Genomic DNA, 24976 nt, shown 5'->3' on the forward strand with positions numbered 1-24976 from the left:
AAACATTAGACGTTTGTGGACTGGTCATGAAATAGTAAAGTTAAATTCCATGTTGTTTTCTCACAATGGGGCGATTTATGTCTGTGGTGCCAGGTAAAGCATAAAAGGGTGAGAACAGTCCAAAACAATAGTGTAAGTGTTACCAAGTGGGAGGTGGTTAGAAGAGAAACAAACAGACACAAACTGAAAGAGAGAATTTAAAACTAAAGTGAAAATGGGAGCAACATGTGCAGTGTTGAGGTCAGATATGGCAACAGCAGTATTACACACATGCACACACAGTCTATAGCCAAGGTCAGATCGAGTCACAGTAGGATCACAAAGTCCCTGCAGAGGACCAGGTTAGAACTGACAACTATAATTAGCCTAATTAGTGCAACAAAACCATCATCACAGTGGGTAATGACCTGGGCAGGCCAGCGAGGGTGATGGATGGAAGGATAGATGGATGAGGCAGAGAAAGAGAAACAGGTAGATAAAGAGTATTAATTAGGGTAAGACTAAGGGGAACAATGGGTGAATTAGTGAGAACAGGATGGAGAGACAGATAGACAGCCTTTACAAAATATATAAGAAAGGCCTTAGAGGTATGGGTGTCAGACAGGTTCACTGTCTGACACCTCACACCCTTACTCAGTCTTGAATAGCCTGGTGTGCTGCCTCAAATTTTGTTCAGTTTTAAGCACAACACTCAGTATGCATTCAAATCACTGTCCGTGTTTGCAAGTCTCTAATCTCAAACTAGCCACACTTGCTAGATAAGGAAGGATGAAAGATTCTGCTTCTTGGACCACCATCTTCCATTGCTGCCCCTCGCAAAAAAGAGAAAGTTGATTCAATCAAAATCAAATCTGAACTGATTAGCCAGTTAATCCAACAGCAAATGCGCTAATTAATTAGCTGTAACAGTAGCCGTTCAAGACAAATGCTAATATTCTCTGGTTCTACCTTTTCCAGCTGAGCTTCTTTCTACAGTTTTCTTGATATTTTTCCATCCAAGCAATTACTTTAATAAATGATGCAACAGTTATTGGTTTATGCCAGTGTGATGAAAAATGAAATTGAAAGAAAGTTTGAAGTTAAAAACAAGTGTCTATTTATATGATGATCTAACACGTTAGAACTGAAGAAGCCTCTTGGATGAGAGGTGAAACATCTTCACGAAACGTAAAGAAGTCGCTTTCTTTCCAAGCTCCTTAGGCTAACTTGTTAGTTTGTTTTAAAGAAATTGTGTCAGCAGTGTTTTAAGTGCAAAAATCAACCACAAATGCAGCACCTTTATAAATAGTCTTAAGCCAAATTTGCAACTACTCAAACTGCACCGTCAAGTCAAGTGACTCACTCGCCCCCAGCCTGACTTCATATGGAATTAAATTTGATAGAACTAAAGAACATGAAAGAACATGACATGTGAGTGAAAGACACGCAGACACAAGGGAGAAGAAATGGCGGAATAGAAGGAATTGTGAAATACAGTGCAAGAACAAGAGATGAAGAAAAGTAAGAGCCATAAGTTTTTACACAGGACATAAACGTACATCACTGAATAAATGGTAGGTGCACCCGCATGTGCCAGCTGACCTTTAACTGATGTAAAGGCACATTCACTGCATGTATTACCAGCTAGGGTCCTTTCATATTAACTCTGAAGTGGAAGCTCACTGACTGAATTAAAACTGTCACAAGTAGGAACTGATGATTTGATGCTTCAACAAAGTTGATGCAAATGTTGTTTTTCTTTCAGGGGGAGATGCATGCAAATAATTTATGCATATTTACAACATCTGACAAATAACATTAAAATGAGGCTTTTTTTCTCTCTTGCTTAAATCTAAGAGGGGTCTTTAAAAAAGAGTTGTAAACTAATCCTTGAACAGTCAGTTGCTTCAGTTAAAGAAGTGATGTCAAGCTGCTTTGCATCGCTCTCTGAAAATGCAACATGAAGTCTGTTAGTCATTCTTCTTAGTCGGTTTTAAACTTTTTTCTTTTTTCTCAGCGGGGAGGATTTAGGTGGGTGGATGGATTAACTATAAAATATTGGTGCAGCTTTGCTTAAGATAAGTAAGCCAGCTATGCCGGACTATGTGTGACTCAGGGAAAAGTAGAAAATAAAATATATATATATATATATTTTTGGTATGCATTAAGTTTGGAGTTGTGTATTGTGGCTTTAGGGTCAAGGTTAGTAACATTCTACTGTACATTGACACATTCAGAATTTCTGTCAATTTTCTGCAATCTGACTGTTGGCATTGCAAATATTCACTTTTTTCTTTATTACAGTCGTGAAGTTAGCCAGTGTATCTTACTAGCCAACTCTTAACTTTTATGCATGAACAGATGAAAAGCTGTAAAACCAAAGACAAGTAAAAAAAATAACCAATGTTAATCAATGCAATGACACTGCCCTTATCTTTGTTTGTCCACATTTATGCCACAGTCACCTTGGTAGCTTAAACTTTATTGGAACCGTCACAGAACAAAAACCATCCAGCTCTGCCTTCTACCTTGCTGTGTAGCTGATAGACAATAGTTGATGCACTGCCAAAACTTTCCAGGGTTCCCAGAGTTCACTGGACTTTATATACTATTTTGCATTACGTCGCCATGGTTATTCAGTTATAGACCTGCCCACACATCAGGAAGTCTATTTTAAAAGTCGTGTTGATCCGTCTGAGTCACCTAATAATTTTCTAATGAGCGTTATACGTGGTGTGACCTTGACTATCGAGTTCATTGAGTCTTTTTTCTTTTCGTGCTGTAACTTTGATGCAAATCAGTATAATAAAGCAACAAGGGAGACTTCCCTAATAGAGGAGGTGAGACACTTCTGCTTAAATGACTGAGAAAACTATGAGAGGTGATGAATAAAGAATCTTGCTGTGTTAATCTTTCCCAGTTAGAATTCCTAAAATAGTCACTACGGCCTTAAAAATTTTATTTTTCTGTAGCACATATCCATTTACAGCTTCATATTGCCACGTGGAAAGATGGCTGCTTTTAAATTTGCATGATTTGGGATTTATTTGCGTGACTCAAAATGATGACATTTTTTACTACAGTGAGTCAGTTCTCTGTGTTTTAGATCGGCTGCTGTCGGTCTCTGGTCATTAAGCTCAAATGGGCCTCAACAACTTTAATGAGTTTTTCATTGTTCCGTAATGGACAAAGAAAAATGCAAAAGGTCAGCTCATCACTGCTATTGTTATTAAAAAAAGCAGCTCCTAGATAGCTGCCCTTTAAAAAGCTATACTACTATGTTATCATCATACTATGCCTGAATTAGCAACCAACGTAATACTGAGAAATAGTGTACCTCACGTTCCAGCTTTGATAAAGTGTATATGTTTATTCAAATAATGGCGAATATGGCGAGCACATATTTGATTTGTTAGGATGCATTTTATTCTATTTAAAGCAAAGCCGGTATTTGCTAAAAAGTAAAAAATGTACCCGTGCAGAAGTGCATCCAGATATTTTAGGTTTAGCTTTAACTGCATGTATTGCAGACAGCGAGGCGTGTGTGTGTGTGTGTGTGTGTGTGTGTGTGTGTGTGTGTGTGTGTGTGTGTGTGTGTGTGTGTGTGTGTGAGTTACACCAGCAGCATCTGATTATCTTTAGGATAACTGGACACATGTGACTTTCCGATGCATTTTATGTTTTACCGTAGAGTTTTCCAAAGATGGCCGTGACTTCTCATGTCTGAGACATTCATTGACTTTTAGCATGGGGATGCATTTATTCGAAATAAAATACAGTAGCAGTGGAGGTAATTTAACACAGTTTGTCAGGAAGGAAAATAATTTAGGACATATCTTTAGAAGGAGCTGGAGAATTGGGACATAGACAGAATATCTCAGAGTTGCCATGGGTACCAACAGAGAGGAAACAGGAGTCCCTGTAGTGTAAGCATACAGTGCTTGTAAAATTCTCCAAGGCATTTAACCTGAAGGCCGTCAGGAACACTTCCTCCAGTAGGCACTGCAATGTGCAACAATACAGATAATGATAGGAGCCACCAAGTGTACTGTTACATCACTTCACAGTTTCCCGAATGAGTCAGTGTTAATTGGACGTGTTTACTTAAAATGTTAGCCCTGATAGTTTCATTGTGCACTGCTAGATTTTCTTCCAATTTTTGTTACCTTAATCAGGAATAAACTAGAAAATTGCTTGAATTCATTAATCCGCATTTTGGGGAATTTGTTACTCATAACTGTTGGAAGCAGGCTTATTTAGAAAGTGAGGAAAGGGTGATGCAGTAATGTAATTTGTGTGTAACCATGTTAAATGCTTTGAGGTCAAGATGTCCTTTGTCCATCCTTTAAATCAGCATTGGTAATGGTATCAGTGCACATGAAGGCGCGACTGATGGCTGTATCACATCACTGTGAGTCAAGTGTATCGTGGAATAGCCCAAACAAGTGAAAAGCAGCGAGTAGCATCCACAACTGTGAGGTTGAAGGGGCAGATTCAGACCCTCGAGCTCAGCAGTTTCATCATTTAGCGTGTCTTTGACTTAAAAGGGTAGCATTTGTTCATTGAGCAAAAAAGGAGCAAAACATGTTGAACTTTTCCTAAAAAATTTTTTGGAAAACTCTAGTTAGGAAATATGGACAGGTGTGGCTGTGGGATTATGCCCTTGAGAAATTCTACAAACTATTTAGTGAAGAATTTAGGCCAATATTTAGACTAAAATGAGAATGCAATGATTCGCAAGTCTTTTAAACCCTATATTCCATTAAACCAGTCCAAAGAAAACAAGAGATATACCCTCACTGGTTGCTTCATTAGGTATACCTGTTTAAATGCTGTATAAAACAAATATTTACTGTATGTAGGCTTTTATCAAGATGACCCGCTAAAGTTCAAATCAGGTGTCAAAATGGCAGAGAAAGGTGACTGAACATGCCGTGTTTGATGGTGTCAAAACGGAATACTCAGACCAGTGGTCTGTAACTGGTCTGTAACTGCTGATCTGCTGGGATTTTCCCAACCACATCAAGGGTTTAAAGTGAACGGTCTGGAAAAGAGAAAAAATCCATTGGGTGAAAAATCCAGAGAATAGCCAGACTGAAACTGATGCGACCATTTCCACAGGCAAAATGGTAAAAACAGAAAATTATTAAGAAGTTGCCTGATCTCGATTTCTGCTCCACCATTCAGTTGATTGATTCAGACTTAATGATAGATTTGACTTAATCCTGACAACATGGCTTCTATCAACAGTTCAAGGTGGTGGTGTAATGTATTGTCTTGTTTCAGTGAGTTCACTGTACCCCAATGCTATCCACAGTCACCAGATCTCAGTCTAATACACGATCTTTGGGATATGGTGGAGTTAGACACTGTCATTTGTATATAGACCAAAATCTCTGAGGAAAGCTTGCCACAAAGAATTAGGGCATTTCTGAAGGCAACACAGGGGTCCAACACAATACTAGTAAGGTGTAACTAATGAAGTGGCCGGTGAGTGTATATTCTAATTTTATTTATATTTTCTACATAGAGTCTCTACAGTGCATTATATCAATGTTATACGGTACAGTGTAACACTTTATCACTTTACGTCATTTTTACTTTCATACTACCTGAAGAATATTTCAAAGCAGTCTTTTACTGATCATCAAAGGAAGGTAGAAAGAAATACAGGGTTGAATGACTCATAGGCAGAAAGAGAAATTGATGGTCTATGTAATGGAGAGACAGAAGAAATGATGACTGACAATGAGAAACTGACAGAAATGGTATGATACAGCAAAATGGAAGCTGTCATCACTGTAACATGGACTTATAAAAAAGGTCCAACACATTGATGGCACACACACACTTATTATTATGGGCATAAAAGTAGGCAGATGGCCTGTGGAAGACAGATAGGTGTTTCATTTTTAAAAAGACAAATACTTATCAATTAATTATCTTATGTTTTCTATTTGTTTTTCTCATTGACTTAAATTGTATATTTTTTGTTTCCACAACATAAAAGACTCTTTTATTTTTTAATGTTTTTTTGTTAAAGCCTATAATTACACTCCCTGTGATTCAGTTTTGTAAACAGTAACACAGAAAAAAGTCCAAAGGGGATGAATACTTCTTTTTTTAGGAACCGTGTCTGTTCGTGTGTGTGTGCGTGCCCAGAAATGCTCGTGAAATTCAGCAGCTGAGATGAAAGGCCATTTGCCTTTGAAGAGAGGCCCGTATCAGATATCTTCACTTCTCTGCATACTGCTTAAAACCATATTCCTCTTTCCTTTTGTCATTTAAAAAGAAATTTGGCTTAATTAAAATATATATATATATATTTTCATTCTTACTTTAGAAGGATATTGCCTTGTGTGTCATTGTCCTGGTGCATGTTGTACTGGTGCAAATGTTACTTTTTACATAAATACTTCACTTCCAAAGTTTAAGCTAGCTAAACTATAATTATTCAAGTGCTGCATTGTTATCGAAATGTAGATACATGTGCTAAGACAAGTAACCAATTTTATATTTCCCTAAAGAGTTGTAAAAAACACAAAAATGATTGGAATAATTATTCAGCTTTATTTCATCCAACAGATGATATAGACATGCCCAAGAGTTACATTCAATAACCTTAAAAATGTGGGAAAACAAAACCTATATTTTCCCATGTTAGTCCTTGCAATAAGGTAAATGAATGATGGAAACATCTCAGTGAGGCTTGAGACCAACATCAAATATCTTTATTAATAAGAAGAGAAAAACGTTTGCAGAACGCTCTTCATCGCATCGCTCTACGAATGCCCGTGTGCACAGCTATACAGTCAAATACGCATGGGGACGCACACTGGCACACAATAAACCATGGTCCAAGCTATTAAAAAAGCAATTAGTTCTCGGATTCATACGTGAGAATCAAGTAGATTATAGAATGAGAGGTCTGCAGAGGGTTGTGAAGGAGAGAGGGGAAAGTATAGCCTCTACACCTTTGAGCTGTGAAGATTGTGCCGCTATATGTGGAAAGAAGAGGAAGATAATAAAAACAGGTGGCTGTGTTATTGGAAAGGACAGAGATATAAGATATTTATTTAATCCATATATAAAATACATAGAGGAATGGAAATGGACTGTTATTGCTAAATAGAGTCAAATCCAGTTTTCAGAACTGGAAGCTTTTTATAGAAAAACAATAAAGGACAAGTATTTGTATTTTGTGCTTTTCACATGTTGATCATAGCTGCCGTGCAGCATAAAATTAAGGTCACATTTCTTCTTTCTGGTGCCCAAAGGACAATTTGGATATGCTTAAATTGCTAAAAGACTGAATTGATAATGTACAAGTAAATTTAATTGAATCAATATTTAGTGGATGTAGTGAATAAGATATAATGACAGCGTTTATATCATTTGTCACCTGCAAGCACATCTACCTCTACAGTGCCTGTAATGTGTGAGGAGAAATTGTTATTCATTTATCCATTTTTACCCTTCATTTTTTTCTTTTCTTTTCTTTTTTTAAATACAGGGTTGATGGAGTCTAATTAGATATAATTACATTTCTATTATCGTTCAATAAGCGCCAAACACTTTTGGGATTACAAAGAAAGTTGCTACCTGGAAGCACTCTTTTCAGTGATTATGTCTCTCCATGTTCAGTTTTGTCTATTTTTACTCTGAATTTTAATAGAAGCAGGTAGCAGAGCAGTTTGGTTATAACAGAAGCATGAGTAAATGGAACATAAGGAATTATTTATTGTAGTATTATTTATGGTAATTATTACTTCCATAAATTTTCACGTCACTTTGAAGTTATTAGGCTGAGAGAAATCGGTGCAAATGTAAAAACATCAGCCGCTATTACCTCATTAGGATCAGTTTTCCCCTTTGATGTTACCCTGTACCATTTACAATCCAAATACTGAAATTATACTATCATTCTCTTAACAGGTTTTCATATTTTTACCAGAATATTACTATATTGGCAAATATTTTCCAGCTTTATTAATAAATAAATTATCATCATTAATAACAAGCTATTACCTGTTATTGCTTTGTAATTACTTGGTAATGCTTAATGAAACGGTAATAATTAACTAGTTACTACTTTATTTATCTAATTATCATTGTTTACTACTATCATCACAATATTACCAAGCTGAATGTAAGCCAGATAAGGTTCAGTTAGTGTTAACTAACTATACACTATACATTTTTACATATGGTAAATGGTCTGTATTTATATAGCGCTTTACTAGTCCCTAAGGACCCTAAAGCGCTTTACATATCCAGTCATCCACCCATTCACACACACATTCACACACTGGTGATGGCAAGCTACATTGCAGCCACAGCCACCCTGGCTGCCGGACACTGGCGCCACCGGGCCCTCTGACCACCACCAGTAGGCAACGGGTGAAGTGTCTTGCCCAAGGACACAACGACCGAGACTGTCCAAGCCGGGGCTCAAACCGGCAACCTTCTGATTACAAGGCGAACGCCAAACTCTTGAGCCACGATCGCCCGATATATCTAAAATACGGGTAAAGCCAGTAAGAGAAAAGCTGGCCTAAGACACAAACTGAAGGTGCAAAAAAACAAACAAAAAAACCCCCCGCCAAGCAGTAATGCAGTATAGAACAACCAGACATATTTCAAATATCTTAACATCACTGTCTGGAAATATCTCTCAAAAGTACATCAGAAATGTTTATTAAATAGTTTCTGTTGCATAAAGTGCATAAACCTTTTGGGGCAAACTGTTTTCCGCCAAATCTTTGTCCAGGAAAAACTCTCGTCTTTAGAGAAAACCCCTGCTCAGCACAGTCACACATGCCTGAGGTCCGACCTAGCCTGTCAGCCACAGAAATTTACCGCCTTACCAGCTAGCAACTTCTTGGTCTCTAGCCTGTGGCAATAATTCTGTTTGGACTGTAAACCTAGTTGATTTTTGTCAGATGTTTAATCATTTACAAACATGCTAAAAGTGAGTCTGTATTGTCTAAACCTTAATAATTAATGAACGGACACAGTTTGACATCAAGTTGAAACCTCAGAAAGTAAACACAGATAGATAAATCAAATCTGTTTTTTCCAAGTGAATCTGGACATTTTAAAAATGTAAGAAAACAAAAGAAGTGAAACAATGAAATTTTTCAACTTGAGCATGAACAGCATGAATGTCAGCACCGTGCCTCACCACAATTGTTTGTTTTAATGATAATTAATTTGTTCTTTAGGAGATTTGATGATGAAAGTTGCTTTAACTGTCTCTTTTTAGAGTAGCAGACACAGTGCTGATGTAGACTTGTACGAAACCATAGTGTTTTCTTTATCCATCCATCCATCCATCCATCTTCTTTGCCTACTGGTGGTGGTCAGAGGGCCCGGTGGCGCCAGTGTTCAGCAGCCTCGCCTCTGTCAGTGCGCCCCAGGGCAGCTGTGGCTACATGTAGCTTGCCATCACCAGTGTGTGAATGTGTGTGTGAATGGGTGGATGACTGGATGGGTAAAGCGCTTTGGGGTCCTTAGGGACTAGTAAAGCGCTATACAAATACAGGCCATTTACCATTCTTAAAGCTGGAGCCTTTCCCAGGTGTCACTTGGCTAGAGGCAGTTACACTCTGGACAGGTCACCAGTCCATCACAGGGCTAAGGGTCAGTTTTTCTTCGTCCCATGTCTGGATAGTGGGAGCAAGCCGGAGTACCAGGAGAGAAAACCCAGGACCTCTCAAATCCTACTCAGAATTTTCAAACATTTATATAAAGAAGAATGTCAGGTGAAAGCTTTTCTCTTGGAGGAACCATAGAAAATGTTACCTTGGCAACTTTTAGATACCTCACTTTATACATTTTACATAATACTGTCAAAAAAACTTCTATTTTCTTTTTTACTCTTCTTCCACTTTTCTCCTGTTCCCTACCCACACACCCCTGCATTGGTAGGGAAAATAAATGAAAATTGCTAATGGTAATTAGCAATTTTCATTTCTCCATATGAGTGTTTTCTACAATAGCAACTTGGCTCTTGCACTGTGAGACAGTTACATCGACTTTACTCAGAGAGTGAACTTTAAAAACCAGGCCAACATTAGACCAATGTTATCTTCAAGCAATTATATCTAAACATATGGTCATGCATTCATTTGTTATGTTTTTTTCTCGGAGCATCACACCCTCATGTAGCACATTGAAAGCCATTAATGACTCTTGCTTACTCATAGTTGTCTCCTGTGAGCATATTTAATCATGCGTAAGTGGCAGGAGGATAGAGATTAAGCATGAACATAGGCTGAGACATGTAAAGGGTCTAGATATTGCTTACCCAAAGAATGAGAATGAGATTTGACTTGTGAGCTAGTGTCTATGCCCATCTTATTGCTATTACCCAGAAAACTTGGTTGAAACCCAGACGCCTTCTCCTTGGACGCCAAAAACCTCACCGTTAATGGATGGATGTCGATGGTTAGGCAGTCTCCTACAAAGTGAGAAATATAGATCATACTTTTGCAAAGTAGGAATTATGAGCATTTGTCTTTGTTTAAAAAAAGAAAAGACAAATAATATTTCAGCTTTAATCTTGGAACTATTTTTCAGCAATGACTAGATGTCAAGAAAAGACCGCCAGGCGATGGTTTTTCAACGTCAAAACGTTTGCTGGATGTGAACCAAGGACGTGTCTGCTGTTTGATGTATTCCCTCTTTCTCTGGATGTTAGACATTTGTGCAATTTTGGTTCCAAACAGCGTGTATGTTTGTGGCACCACAACTTTAAATTTGCCGTTTTAGGTTGTACAACAATCTGTCGTCAGATGATACATGACCGTTCTGCGCAAGAGTGTGTGCGCGCATGTGTTTGTGTTTCTCACTGACACATGTCGCTGTGAAGTCAAATGACTAGAAGGTGCAGGGGTTCGTTGAACACACGCAGGGCAATGAGATCACACATGCAACTTCAGCGTACAGTAGAGAGAGCATATTAAATCAAGTGCACATTCAGTGTCGCGCTGGCTCAAACACACATCAAGATGTTTCACATGCTTACACACATGCCAGAGAAAATAGAAGCACACTCACTCCGAGCACAGGGTGGTCTAACCGGGCCTCCGGTGATTCAGGACAGATTCGGGACACTTTGGGTTCATTAGTCAGACCAAAGTAGGACAGATACCTTTAGAACTTAACTCTCCTCTGTTCTTCTCTCTTTTCTTCTTCCTCCCTCCTACTCATTCTCTCCTCCTCTCTTTTACACTCTTCTGTTTTCTCTCTTTCTTCTTCTGACCTCCCACTTTTTTCTTCTCTTTCTCCCCTCATGTGTATGATCTTTTTCCCTTCTTTTTTCAAAGTTTCCTTTTCATCTGCTGGAAACATAGGGCCATCTGTAGCAGCTCTAGCCCTCTCTTTGTTCTCTCCAGCTCCATCCCCCTCTGATAACTCTCTCACTTCACTCTTTTTCCTTCTCAGTTTGTGAGATACACTAGTGGACGCATATACAAGCCCTGAGTTTGATCTGAGACAATTTGCTGCAACATTAATGAAAGCATAAACTCACATGAATATTGATGAGCTATTCTTTTGCAATCTGCACATTCCGGATGGCCTAAAGGCAAAATAGTAAGACACATCCACGCGTACACCCTCACACACACACACATGCACAAACCCACAAAGATGGAATATTTCACTGACAAATGTTGCAAATTAATATTTAGTGACATGGAATTTAAAATTGTCAGGGTTTCTCATGTCTTCCAACTCTAAGTAAGGCCATTCTGTCTACTTTAACACACATACACTCTTTTTAGTTGTAACCACACACACTTACGATTGCTACAGTTTGTGTTGTATTCACACATAGCTGTTCTCTTTTTTTGTCCTTTAATGTCCCCTCCTTGTGTTTCCTGTCGGACTCGAACCTGGGCCGGCTGTCCTCTGTACAGCATGTAGGCGCCTGCTCAACACACTGAGCTAAATCGGCACCCTGCTGTGTTTTTAATATAAAAAAAATTAAGTGAACAATGGTGCTGTTAATTGTGATTAATTGCTTCTTTTGTCTTCAAAGTTTGTACATCTAAAATCATACAGTTAGCAACCTGTAGCGACCTGACCAGTCACTCAGTGACCTGCTGCTAAAAGCAAGGTGCTATAGAGAAATATGTATCCCATAACCGGTTGGCAAGTGTTTGCTATACCAAAATCATTGACATTGCTTTGGGTCCCCACCTTCAAAGTAAAGTTTGCTCACTTTGAAACATGTTGGTCACAGAGGTATGGTATAACTTTTACTTTGAAATGGATGGTGATCTGCTAGCAACCAAAGCAATCAGGAGATGTTTGGTGCAGCCCTCTCTTTGTAATTTAGTTCACTTTGCGACAGCCATAAATTACTTGTTGACACAAGTAGTTGCTGACAGGTCTGTGTGACTGAAACCAAATGTAGATTTAAAGATTTATATCTTCTATTATCCCTAAATCTAATAATGTTTTCCCCTGAATGTGCAGTGGTTTTTCTTTGACAGTGCAGCTAATTTAATACTGAATCAATGTTGCGCCTCAGTTTATGATTTCCATCTGGAATTAGTTCAAAACTGTGACTAAATGTTATCTAAAAGACTGATGTTAGATAGAAGGTGGCATCCAGTCTGTGTGTTATCTGAAGTTAGTTTGCAGTTTGGTGTTTAAATGTACTCTAATCAACATGTCGACAGGTTCTAAACTTCATGGCCTGTCTGCATTCATAAGAACATAGCTAATAACATGCTAAAGCCCTAGAAGTAGACAAAGCCAAGACAAAGATTAGGATGTGCTCTGCCCTGCAAGAAAGACTGGAGCATAATGCACTGCAAGCTAGCTTAATGCAGGTGTTGTTCTTTTTTGTCTCGTGTTTCCATATTTTACCAGAAAGATTGTTCTGCTCTTGTTATCGGTTGTAAGCATTGGTCCAAGAACCCTACACAACTTTTATTTGTAGTCAGCTTTACCCAAAAGTAAAAAAAAAAGAACTGCTGCATTATTAGCCCCCCCAATACTCAATTAATGTGTGATTTATTTTTATTTTTTATTTTTTTTACGGCACAAAGGCACTCCATCTCCAATTTGTGTCTTGCGACTCGTTTCTTTTTTGTAATTCTCTCTCTTCCATTTTATTCTAGGTACGCTCACACGGCTGTTTGTTTTCTTTTTTAATTATTCACACACACATGATATTTGACGATTGATGTTTTGTGAAGCGTGCTTATTGACTTTCTTGCTTAAAATTAGATGAAAAAGATCAATACCACTTTCATGTCTGTTTGCTCGCATAAGCAGCCCACCTGCTTCCCAGCACCTTTAAATCTCACTAATTAACTCATTTTATCATGTTTGTTTAGTCTGAACAAAAAGCAAAGAGCAAAAGTGGCACGGCGGGGTTTTAAACGGGACTTTTTCTGATGATGCAGTGATGTTTTCACCATTAGGTTGCCAAGGCAGCAGCACAGTTTCCGAAAATGCAGAGCTGTTACCTGAATATTGACCATTTTAATCTGGGCTTTATTATGTTTGTGTTCATATGTATACAGACAACCGTAAGTGATGGAAGTTTCATTACATAGTTAATTTGGTGCTTCTCAAAGAAATAAGTAGAAAGAAGGGTGCTCCATCAAACAACTGTGGCTGTGTGAATGTTTCCTTTCTGTGTGTGTGTGTGTGTGTGTGTTGTGTGTGTGTGTGTGTGTTTTTCTATTTGATGGCAGTTGCAAATGTGGGAAATTGTCTTTCTGTGCTGGGGGCTGTTTTTGCCTTCACATATCAAACTTTTAAAGCCTTTTTAAAACTCCAGGGCAGTCTCATCAAAAATCAAATATGGGTCTAATTTGTTTTCATAAAAGATTACAGAATTCAAACTCTAGTTGTAGAGCGAGAAAGTGAAAGTGTTTACACACAGCCTGTAGTTAATAACTTCATAAACCGAGAGGCAGTCCACCTCAGTTAAAATGTAATTTTAGCCCTGTCCTCATAACTTCAGGGGAATCTAACGACCTTTCAGAAACACTGTTGTTCAAACTTTGCGGCTCTGCTCGATTGTGTGTTTGTGTATGTCAGTCGGCGTCTTTGTGCGTGCCTCCAGTTCTCTTTTCTCAGCGCTTTTTGAGAATACAATGAGGATAATTAATCACAGAATGAATCTCTGTCCTTTCACTCCTTTGTTCTTTTTCTTACACCAGTAATGTTGTATTCACGCACAGCCATTCCCTTTCAAGTCCTTTATTGTCCTCTGCTTGTGTCGTCCCTCTGCCTCTTTCCTCATTCTGTGTTCTCTTTGCTGCTCTTTCTCCTTATGTTTAATAAGTAAGGAGAGACGTACAGTGTTGGATTTGAGGCCCTCAGGTACTCAGAGAGATATGACAAGACCTTTTTCTGATGCACGAACCGGCAAACATACTTAGCCTCCACAGCGCAGACTCACGAATGCACAAATCTAATGCAGAACTTTCACGATTAATACATGAACACCAGGAGTCACTGAAGGCCACATGTGTTTTTCTTCTCTCAGTCGTCTCCCCTCACTTTTTCTTTGTATCCACTGAGATATTTGATATGCGATAATAAATTGATTAACTATCCAGCTGTCAGATTCCTTCAGTTTTACACATATTTCGAAAATACAGCTCTGTTTCTATTTTCTTTTCAAATAAGGTTATTTCTGAGCCAAATGTCATTTTTTGAGGCAGCAAATAAACGGTGCAATTTTTAAAATGTATTTATTTATTTTTGTGCTCGGTCTTTTCACATTTGTATAAATAGAGTGCATTTTGTGTTTTCTAGCTACTTCAAATTCAGCTCTTGTTTTCCTCAAATTTAGGGTTGGTGTACTGTGGCTCCCTGCAGATAATCTTCCCAGTGAGGCTGGTTGGTCTAACTGCTATGGAATGGGTAGTGATTTAAATAGTGCCTTTTAATGTATCTGCTGATAACAAGGCTAAAAATGGGACACGGTGCAGAAACAATGACAACACCAATGTAGAATGTAGGCTAATGATCTCTGTGGCTTTTATAGGAGAAAAGATTCAATTATTCAGAACAAAAATAGTTCATTAAAACATAATTAGAACAAAATAACTTTTGCAAACTCATTTTCTGTGCCCAACCTCATTTGGAAAATGTGTCTCATTTGGAAAAATTATGTCTTTCTGGATTCTTTCCAGGAGCTCTGGAATTGCAATTCTGCTCCGCTTATCCTGCTAAGAGTTCCTTTGCAGACACAAATTTCTACCACAAATCTCTTCTCAAAAATCGGTAGCATTAATTATTTACTTTCCTGTCGGTGTGGCCACATTCCCACATCTGCCAGTGAAACAATATTTGGTTCTCTGCCAGTGTGTGGCGGCTCTAGCTCGTCAGGCACAGTATGCCAGTCTGTGGCATCTGTCTTTAACAATCAAAAAAAAGCAAGTAATTCATTATACGCGTGTGTTTGTGTTCACTGCACAGTTATAAAGCTTTTATTATCCTTTGAAGCTCCACGTGCTAATAATCTGCCTCCTTATTCTGCATTTTTTGGCAAATGTGATAAGTAGCTAAGTAACCTTTGTAAATATGTGATGGGAGAACGCTCGATCGCCCTCCTTTTTCCTTCTCTCTCTCATCGAGTGGAGTGTGGGAGCAGCAGGGCAGTCAGTTATTTTCAACGTGATGACACAGGTGGCAGATGCAGTGTTATCATCAGGCCTCCCAGACATTTAATGGAAAATCTACCTATTTCTTCTTCCTCTTTGGAATTCTCTTCATCCATCATTTTTCCCCCTCACCCTCACCTTTCCGATTTCCTGTATTCTTTCAGCCCACCTGGGTTGTCACACAGTGCAAGATGAGAAACTGGGAAAGGAACTCATCAGCAGCAGCAACTGACAGGAGGGTGGGAGGGTGTGTGTGTGTGTGTGTGTGTTTGTGTGTGTGTGGCTTGGTGCACACCTCTGCCATCATCTTCATACTCCATTACTGCCCACAATTGTGTTGCAGGCCACTCTGCGGCCTCACACAATATTTATAAAGGTGCACATCTCTGTAAAGATGTCCAGACTCGCACACTTTCAGCACCACCGCTAAGTTCTCCCACATGATGTATCGCTCTGACAGTCCTCAGCACACTGTCATTATTACAGTCTTCATTATTTTCCTTACTGTCACTCTTTGATCTATTCTGCTAAACTGTCAAGCCACCATTCTTTATTGCAGACTTTACAACTCATATTTTTGTTTGTCTACATTCATCACATGCACAATGAGTCATTGATAAATGACTCCTGGAAAAATTAAAACCAACCACTTTGCCAGGTCCCCCATGCATAAATTACATTATTGGAGTAAAAGAAGAGAGACGCTTTGCTTTTATGCTAAATCGAAGCATTGTCAGCGTTGCCAAATAGGTTGATAGTATATGTAATTGAAGCAGCACTAACGCTCTTTTGATCCAGTGACTGTTGAGTGAAACTGGGAGAGGATGGATGCTCTGTACGTGCTGCAGGAAATGACATATAAGTGAGCATTTAGGCAGATAGGTGTGTATGTCTGTGTGATTTGGCCAGAGGAGAAAATATTCTAGCCTGATGACATTTTGAGAATTTAAATCTGCCGTCCTGAAGATACTTCTTGTGCGGATGAAGGGGTGTGAAATAGCCAAGTTTAAACACTTACAGAGCTTACTGAGCAGTGCAATAAAATGTGGAGTGATTAATCGCCATGCACGCAGGCTCTTTAAGGGTTACAGTACAAGCCTTGGGCATATAGGAAGACAGTACAGCTTTCACACCCCCGCAGCCTCGAGGGTGAGACTGATAGAAGAATGATAAGCCTACGGTGCTAGCCTGATTAAGGTGGAATAATCCCAGGTCTTCTGCCAGGTCTCAGCGAGGGAAAAAAAGGATGTCAGGCCAACAGAAGGGACACTGCCAAGAGTCCAGCTCTAGGTATGGCCAGGGATCCTCATTTTGAGGAAAGCCCCTGGTAATGCAATGCTGTCAACTTAGTTTGACAACCGGATAGAAGTTCAGTGAAATGCAGTTTGGGAATAGTGGGTTAGCACTGACAGCGAAGTACACAGTCAGTAAGTATTGTGCACTTACAGAGTGAGCAGTAGTGACAGCTTACAGGAACGTATTAGGCACAGAGTAATGGTGCATAGATCACAGTCTCTGCAATAATTAGACAGCATCAGTGGGGACCATGTTGACACCCGGAGGGGGCAGCCAAGTGCAGCAATCAATCCAACTGGAGAGCATAAGGAGAGATACAGGAGAGAAACTAAAAATCAGTCAGATTTTATGTTTTTTTGCTTGCAACCAAAAAGGTAACAAAATAATCCTGCCTGAGCCACAATTAATAGCAGCAGCACATGACGAGCATGCATGCCCCAGCAATTATTTCAAATATAATTGTGCTCTTGTTTATACTAAAACCACTACTTCCAACCACATGATATATGTTGAGGTGTTGGTGTACATGAGCTAGCCTTTATGACTTTTACTGACGCATTTCATTGGGAAATAAAGCCTTTTTTGTGTGGATACCAATGGGAACTAGAAATTGGCATTCACACATAATTCCTCTTGAGGAGTGAATGTTCTGCTCCACCACGTTGCTTTCTTGCCTCATATCGATGCCACTGTTCTAACATTGACCATGTCTCTGCATTTCCTAATTATCTCTATTGTCTTCTGTAACTTTGGGTCAGTGCTGGCACCTTTTATTCTCACTTTGTCCCCTAGAGTACCTCTCATCCATCTGACCCATCTACACTTTGGCCTCTTCTCTGTTCCTTTGTTGTTTCACCACCTGTTTTAGCACCGTGTCATCCCCTTGCCTTTTTTCTATGACCCCTCTTTTCTCCCTGTTTTAGCTCCTTATTCTGTCTTTGTCTTTTACCTTTTTTGTCCTCGTTTTCCCTCTACATCTCCTCCTCCACTCTACCCTTTCAGTCCACTTCGCTGTTTCATTTTCATTTCTTCACCCCCAGTTTTCACCCTCACTCGTTTCCTCCCCTCATCTTTACTTGTTCACTCCCTTTGCTTTTACATCCCACTCCTCTTGCTTGTGGTTCTGGGCAGTGTTCACCAAGCATATTGGCACATGCTGGTGGTCGATGAGTTTTGCCATGATTACACACACACACGCAAGACACATGCCTATGTGCCTGCACGCACAGACCTGTTGGAGGTGGTGGTTGATGAGCAATGCCAGACTCTCAGCATCCATGCCTATCAGAGCTGCTCAAGAAACCTCATTAGGCCTCCTGTCCGCAGCATGGTACTGGCTTCGGTACTCGCCAACCCGCTTCTTTTTTTTTTTTTTGCCCTGGGAGGAATTTGAAGACCTAGCGCTATACACTTTTCAACACCCACAATCATAAGTACTGACATAAAATCACTGATCAGACCCTTGTTCAGCAACTCCAGTATTTGGCGGTGATCACATCGGAGGTCTTTAAACTGATGTGAATGTTGATGGTCCCATTCCCTGCAGTGATCCAGATCACTTAATCAGTGAGACGAGCCTTACTGTTGCCAGGCAACACATAATGTCAGTCAGTCAACTATTACAAGCAGCGGTATTTCCTAACAACACCAAAAACAAACGAATTTGAAAATCCAGCCGATTGGTTCATTCACGAAAAGTCTCTCTCTGTAGCATTTCTATCAATGTTTCTAGTTGCTTTAAACAGTTTATGGCTATTCAAAAAGTCATTAGAGAACACTGTAGACTAATTTGCATTATGATTGCGCAGTGTTTGCTGCAATTGTCCTAATCTCCCCAGTTGATTAACAGAACCGTGTGCTGGAAGTTATTGTGAATTTTTTAGATCAGATAAGCAAACTTTCTTTGTGTGCATTAACACTATAATAATGACAAGCAAGCCAGTGGACAGACAATCTTGAATATTACAGAGGCATCAAGCTAGTAGTTGTTTACTCGTAATGGCTTATGGGGCATTCAGATATGGTTACAAGTTGCAACTTTTCCCTGAAGCCAAGTTTGTTTTCTTTCCCAAATTTGCAAATAGGCAACTGATGACTAAGCTTTAAACACTGTAATATATTCAGGCCTTCAGCCACACTGATATGCAGTGAAGCTGCCCTGCCTAAGATATTGTAAATCTAAATATTTATCAAGTTACCGACAGACAACCCTCTTTGATATGGGCTGCAGCAGTTCAGTGTGTCGGGATGCTGTTACTCAATATAACATCAGCCTAAAGTCGATAATTTTACAAAAGCACTGTGACGGCATTGAAGATTGGTGGCACTGTGAGCCGATTAGCTGTGCAGTGCATCACATTAGTGGTCTGCCTCTCAGTATGCGCCTCTGTTGGGAAGGTCCAGGATGTGACATTCAGCCAACTGGTTGGCAGTGTGCTGCAGTGTGGGTTGGAGTGACAGCTCAACTTTAGTCCCCTCTTATTCTCCATCTTTCTTCATCATCTCAGCCCCATACCCACCCCAACTGTCACCACCTAGAAGGGGGAGAAAACTTTTCCTACCTCCAATCTCTCTCTCTCGCTGTGGTCTCCAGACTGCTGTACCAAACCATCAGTCCTCCGGCTGTCAGGTCCTATTCAGCCTGCCTGCCACTGGCACTCTTAACCAGCAAGTTACATAACAAAAGAAAGAGAGAAAAGAAGGGACAAAAGAAAGGACAGAGTGGGTAATAAGCTGAGAAATAAGAGAAGAAGGGAGGTCAAGAGGGGGGACAAAAGGTGAGAGACAAGTAAAGAATAACAATGCGTGGAAAGAGAGCATATTTGACGACTATTATCATGCATCCTGGGATGGTCCACAAACTCGGTGTATTTTGCCAGCAGTCCAGAGCAAGCTGTCAGAGAGGTAACCTCCAAAATGCAAATAATCGCACAGTTGAAAGCATTAGCATTCACTGAATGAGAAATTAAACTGAAACGTGGGACTGAGCAGGCACTGGCAAAGAGTCAAACGCTGGGTAAACCTATTAAATGTTCAACTGTTAAAACTTATAGCTTAATTAAAAGACTCCAACAACAGAAAAATTCCATTCCTGTTCTATAATTCGTCTGAACTAATTTCAACAAAAGCGATATACATATAAAATCTTATTTACTCGTTTTGCCATGTCCACTGCTGTTCTTACTGCTATGATTATGTGGATTTACTGCACATCTTTTGAATAAAAGTTCAAGAGAGGTGAGCCGCAGAGCGAGAGAGCAGTTCGAAGTTGGGAAAGTTGTATAGAGAAATGGTGTGGAGAGACGAGGATCAGAGGGGAGACAAAGAAAGAAGACTAATCTGAGTGAGGGAAAGCAAGGCTTGCCGCTACAAGCTGTGCAAGAGATTCACTTCCATAAGGGGGTGTGTATTGATGAAAACCAGCATCTTCAAAGTAAAGGTAGGCTATGGCCTTGAGACACCAGCCCAGGCTTAGTTTCACCCCTCGTTTGATTGTTGATTATTTATCCAGCAAAGTGCCCGCGGAGACTCTTCTTGCACACACCTTGTCTGTGAATATTCAATATTTCTATCAGGGCATAGGAAATGCTAGTTAGGGCATTGTGGGATTTCAGGAGTGCTGACATCATGTTTCTCAGCTTGTCTGACCTGCTTCTATTACTACTCCACTTTCAAACATGGTTGTAAACCTGTGGGTAGTACTGTTAGTGCATGAGGACTGGTTTGTTGTAAGCCTCAGTGCACTTTATTTCTCTTTTTTAAATCCCATAATAAGGATCCATTTTACTGTTTTATGGATGTTTCCAACTCTACTTTTCCATCACACTGGACATAAATATTCAAGCAAATATATATGAGACTGTCTAGCATGCAGCACAGGAAAGGTTGGATGGTTTCGGCTACTGCATCACAATTGGAAAATGTATTTGGTTATAGTCTAAATAGGATTTAGAGTACCATCTATGTGGGTGTACTGCACTGTTATTGTATCTGTACCAAACACCCCAGCGTTTCACACATCCAAAGAACCACAGGATTACTTTGTTCAAAGTATGTGGGTGTCACAGAATATACAGAATTCACAGTGACAAAGTTTTGCCTCTCTTATCTCGAGCTGCAAAGTTTTGGGGTCCGATGCGTTTCATCCCCCTGGCCTTCATTAGAGTTAGGCGTGTGGGTGTCGGGATACTGGGCCGTGGTGTGTGATTGATGGCAATTACATGGGAGTATTTTCCTCACATTGGGCCTGTGTTACACCTGAATGTAGCTTTTACTTTGCTGCACTGCAAGCAAAAGTCATAAAATAAATCTCCCGCACTGGCTCTTCTCCCAATATAAAAATTACCAAGACAGGAGATAGCAAACATTGTATAGGGTTGTTTTAGGGTTTTAAGGAAGTCTTTTATGCAAACTTGGCCCTTACAACATTGCTCCATTCTTCACTGCCCAATAAAAACCGAGCCCGCAGGAGAGGGCCCCCTTTAAATCACTCTGATTTACCAATGACTAGTGTACGTGTGCGCGTGGGTGTATGTATGTGTATTTTTAGGACAGTGTGTGAAAGAGAGACTCTCCAGAGTGTTTGCGCACACACAGGCTGTTCTGTCAGTGGCAAAGAGGCAGCCTGCTTGCCGCAGAGCGTGTACTTGAGAAAGGACACCTGAGTTTGTAAATCTCTCCTGTTCACTTTCTCTGTGCACTTTCCTGTCCGCTCTACTTTTGGACTCATTTTTCTTTATCTCTGTTTTCAATCACCTTCTCATTTCTTCCCTTTCCTTTTGTTTACTTTTTTGCTTGACCTTTCCCCCCCCCCATGATGTCCCTCCTGTACACTCACATACACCCAACTTTTACCAGTTTGCTTTTATTTGAGTCATTGTCACTGAGTATCTCTATCCTTCTAATTTGGATAAGAAAAGTCTCTTTGATAGAGAGCATATGTCTCTACAACTAACTCTTGTACTGTGCCTGGTAATTATTTCCTTTAAAGTTGCCTGCCAATTTGTATCTTACTGTTCTCGCTTTACCTTCTGTTGTTTTCTCAAATGACTGAGAGTGGAATAACACTACAGATTTTTTTTTATAAGATTGGCGATTTAGCCCTAATTAAGTCGTCCCACATAAACCTGCAACACCACAGTCGAGATTCAACGCTGTTGCAATTCCCTCATGTTTTTCACAGCGCCCCGTGAAGAAAATTTGGCTGAAATGAAAATTCTCACTCTTAATTAGATCAAGGAATTCACAAGGAGTCTTGTACTATTTATCCACCCATTAAAGCCCATTAGAAAGCTGCGATCCACTCCCAAAGCTCTTTAAGTAAATTGTATAGACAATGACAGTGTCTGACATTTTGGCTGAGCGTTGTTGTAGTTTTATTGGACATGAAAGCATATAGACGGAACCGTTAAAATGGAGATTGCTTGGCTTCAGTTCCAATTTTTGATTTCTGAACCCAGTGAGTCTGTCAGCTACTGCTTTTATGTTTCTGTATACTGTAGGTGGAGCATTACAAGCATTAGAGACAGGCCGCATGGACAGATTAAGGCTGTAACAGTCTTTTTGTAGTCAACATTTTTTATTAAGCTGTGACTCTTTCCCCAGAATTTAATTGAAAGTCGTTAAAAAAAAAAAATCAAATGAAAGAAACTGGCAAAATCTATTGTGTGTTATTGGTTTGTACTGCTTTCATTTAATATAGTGATTTAATTCAATTCAGTTTTATTTATATAACCCCAACTCACAACACTTGCCTCAAGATGCTTTGTATTCTAAGGTAGAGTGCCTTACAATAATTGAGACAAAACCCCAAGAACCCACTATAAGCAATCACTTGGCAACAGTGGGAAGGAAAAACTCCCTTTTAACAGGAAGAAACCTCCAGCAGAACCAAGCTCAGGAGTGGAGTCAGTACAAAAGACAAACTGTGAGCATCCCATCTATTCTGAAAGCAGTGGCTGTGTCACATTTGTTATGTATATGCCAGTAAAAAACGGGCATTATTAAACCAAAAAAGGAAAGACATTCACTTTAAATTATCTTCAAGTTCCACTGTTGAAAATCAGTAGCAAGAACAAAAACGTTCAAAGAAAGGTCGACTTCAGTTTTGTTCAGTTTTTCCCCCTCAGGAATGTGTTTTCTTATCATATTTAACCCACATCATACTCTACACCCCCTCAGACTAAATCAGTGCCAAGCACAGTCACAACTAAATCCTCATAGAACACTTTGAAATTTAAAAAAGAAGCTAGATATAGCACCTTAGTAACTAAGATATTAAAAGTCTGGTGGTGTTCAGTAGCTGGAGGCTTTCACATGCCATTTCACCAGCTGAAATTTTCAACAACATATTATAATCAGGGCTACTTCATTTTTTTTTCGCTGCTTGAAAAGGGCTACTTCATTAATTATGTCTCTCTAAATACTCATTAAATGTATGTACCATGTGCTAAAAGGTTTGGATTTTTTCAAACTAATGACCCAAAATGCGCTTTTAGTAAAGCCAGTGCCTTAATTTGTATTTGAGTTGACATCGGCACTACAGTAATATGTTATTTTAATGAAAATCACACACTTTTGCTTTATTTGATGTAAATTGACTCCAATGGCACACAGCGGACACAAACAGTGGTCGAATGTGTAGGAAGTAAATTTGGTTAAAATTGCTGCTCTGCTGGATCATTGATGGATGTCAGTGCTGGAAAATAGGACAGTGGGACTGACCTGAAAGGCTTAGAGGAAGACACTGCTGGTGAGCGGCCTTTGGCATGTGTTACCTTTTGCCCCAGCATGTGTAAGAATCATAATAGTACATTTAGATTACGATCATCTCTTAAATATGATTAAGGACTTACATTTTAATTTGGCTGGAGTTTGCTAAGAAACAGCTATAAACCTACAGACTCCTCATTTCACAGTTTTTTACTCATTCTTTCGTTCTATACTTTATAACCAACAGCGGCCTAATAAGCACAATTTGTAACACGGACCTCCATCTTCTCACTTTCTTAGAAATTACTCCACTTTCTCTCCCCCTTCATTTTTTTAATTTCATTTCAAGGCGACCGTATTAGCTCATGAATAAAAACTGTTTCATTGAATTAGCGTTTCCATTGTTATACTGCATTTATTCGGTTAGCTATGTTCTGGCTAATTGCATTTCTACCTTTCACCCCAAATTCCTGTCGACAACCTCGGCGCAGTAATTACATTTCTTTTGGTGTTAATTTGCGTGTACGGTTGCGTGGAAATATGAGGAAAGCACATGCACGTCATGTTGCGCAGGCATACATGCGCACTTACACATGCTCATGCATATGCACGCCATACACAGGAAAACACACACACACACACAACCATTGTGTTGGCAAATGTCAACTCGGCTTACTTTCCCCTGAGGTTCAGTGTCGGATGAGATTGCATTTCTATAGTGAACATTGCGCACTTAGTCCCAGTGTTATTTTGGTAATGTGTGTGTGAGAGAGAGAGTTTGAGAGAGAAAGAAGGGGGCAGTGATGAGATATGTTGCATAAGGGGCTGCAGTGGAGTGTGAAAGAAAACAGGTGGCTTCTGTTTCTGCCATCTAACTTTATGTGCCATCTTCCCCATTGAGCTTGTGTGTGTGTGTGTGTGTGTGTGTGTGTGTGTGTGTGTGTGTGTGTTTACGTGTGATAGAAAGAGAATGGCACCACATTGCTTCGTGAGTGGGGATTTGCACATACCTCGAGTGGATATCTCCATGCGTCCACACGTTACCGCGTCCTGTTTGTGTGCTAATGTGTGCGTGTCTCTCAGTGGTATTTGTGAGTCTGTTCTTCACTTTCTTTAGTGAGCAGGGTTCCGGTTCGTTTAGAAACAATTAGATGAAGCTGCAGGAACCCAAAGACATCATTCGCCAAATGTCACCCAATTAACAATCTATACTGAGCACACAGCAGCACTCTCCTTGTCTCGTGTTCCCTGACTCACTATTTGTCTCTGTCTGTCTGTGTTTTTACTCGCTGCCTCTCCTTTGCACTCCAGACATGCTCAGTAAATAATTTTGGGAAAATGGCAGATTC

The 24976-nt window shown here is 39.7% G+C and overlaps 1 protein-coding gene across 4 annotated transcripts in view; it reads left to right on the forward strand.

Moving 5' to 3' along the window:
- ccser1 (coiled-coil serine-rich protein 1) overlaps positions 1–24976 on the forward strand; it is a 125491-nt gene that overhangs the window by 95671 nt on the left and 4844 nt on the right. The window lies entirely within an intron of this gene.

The sequence above is a fragment of the Oreochromis niloticus genome, linkage group LG12, assembly GCF_001858045.2.
Source record: "Oreochromis niloticus isolate F11D_XX linkage group LG12, O_niloticus_UMD_NMBU, whole genome shotgun sequence".
Lineage (NCBI taxonomy): Eukaryota > Metazoa > Chordata > Actinopteri > Cichliformes > Cichlidae > Oreochromis > Oreochromis niloticus.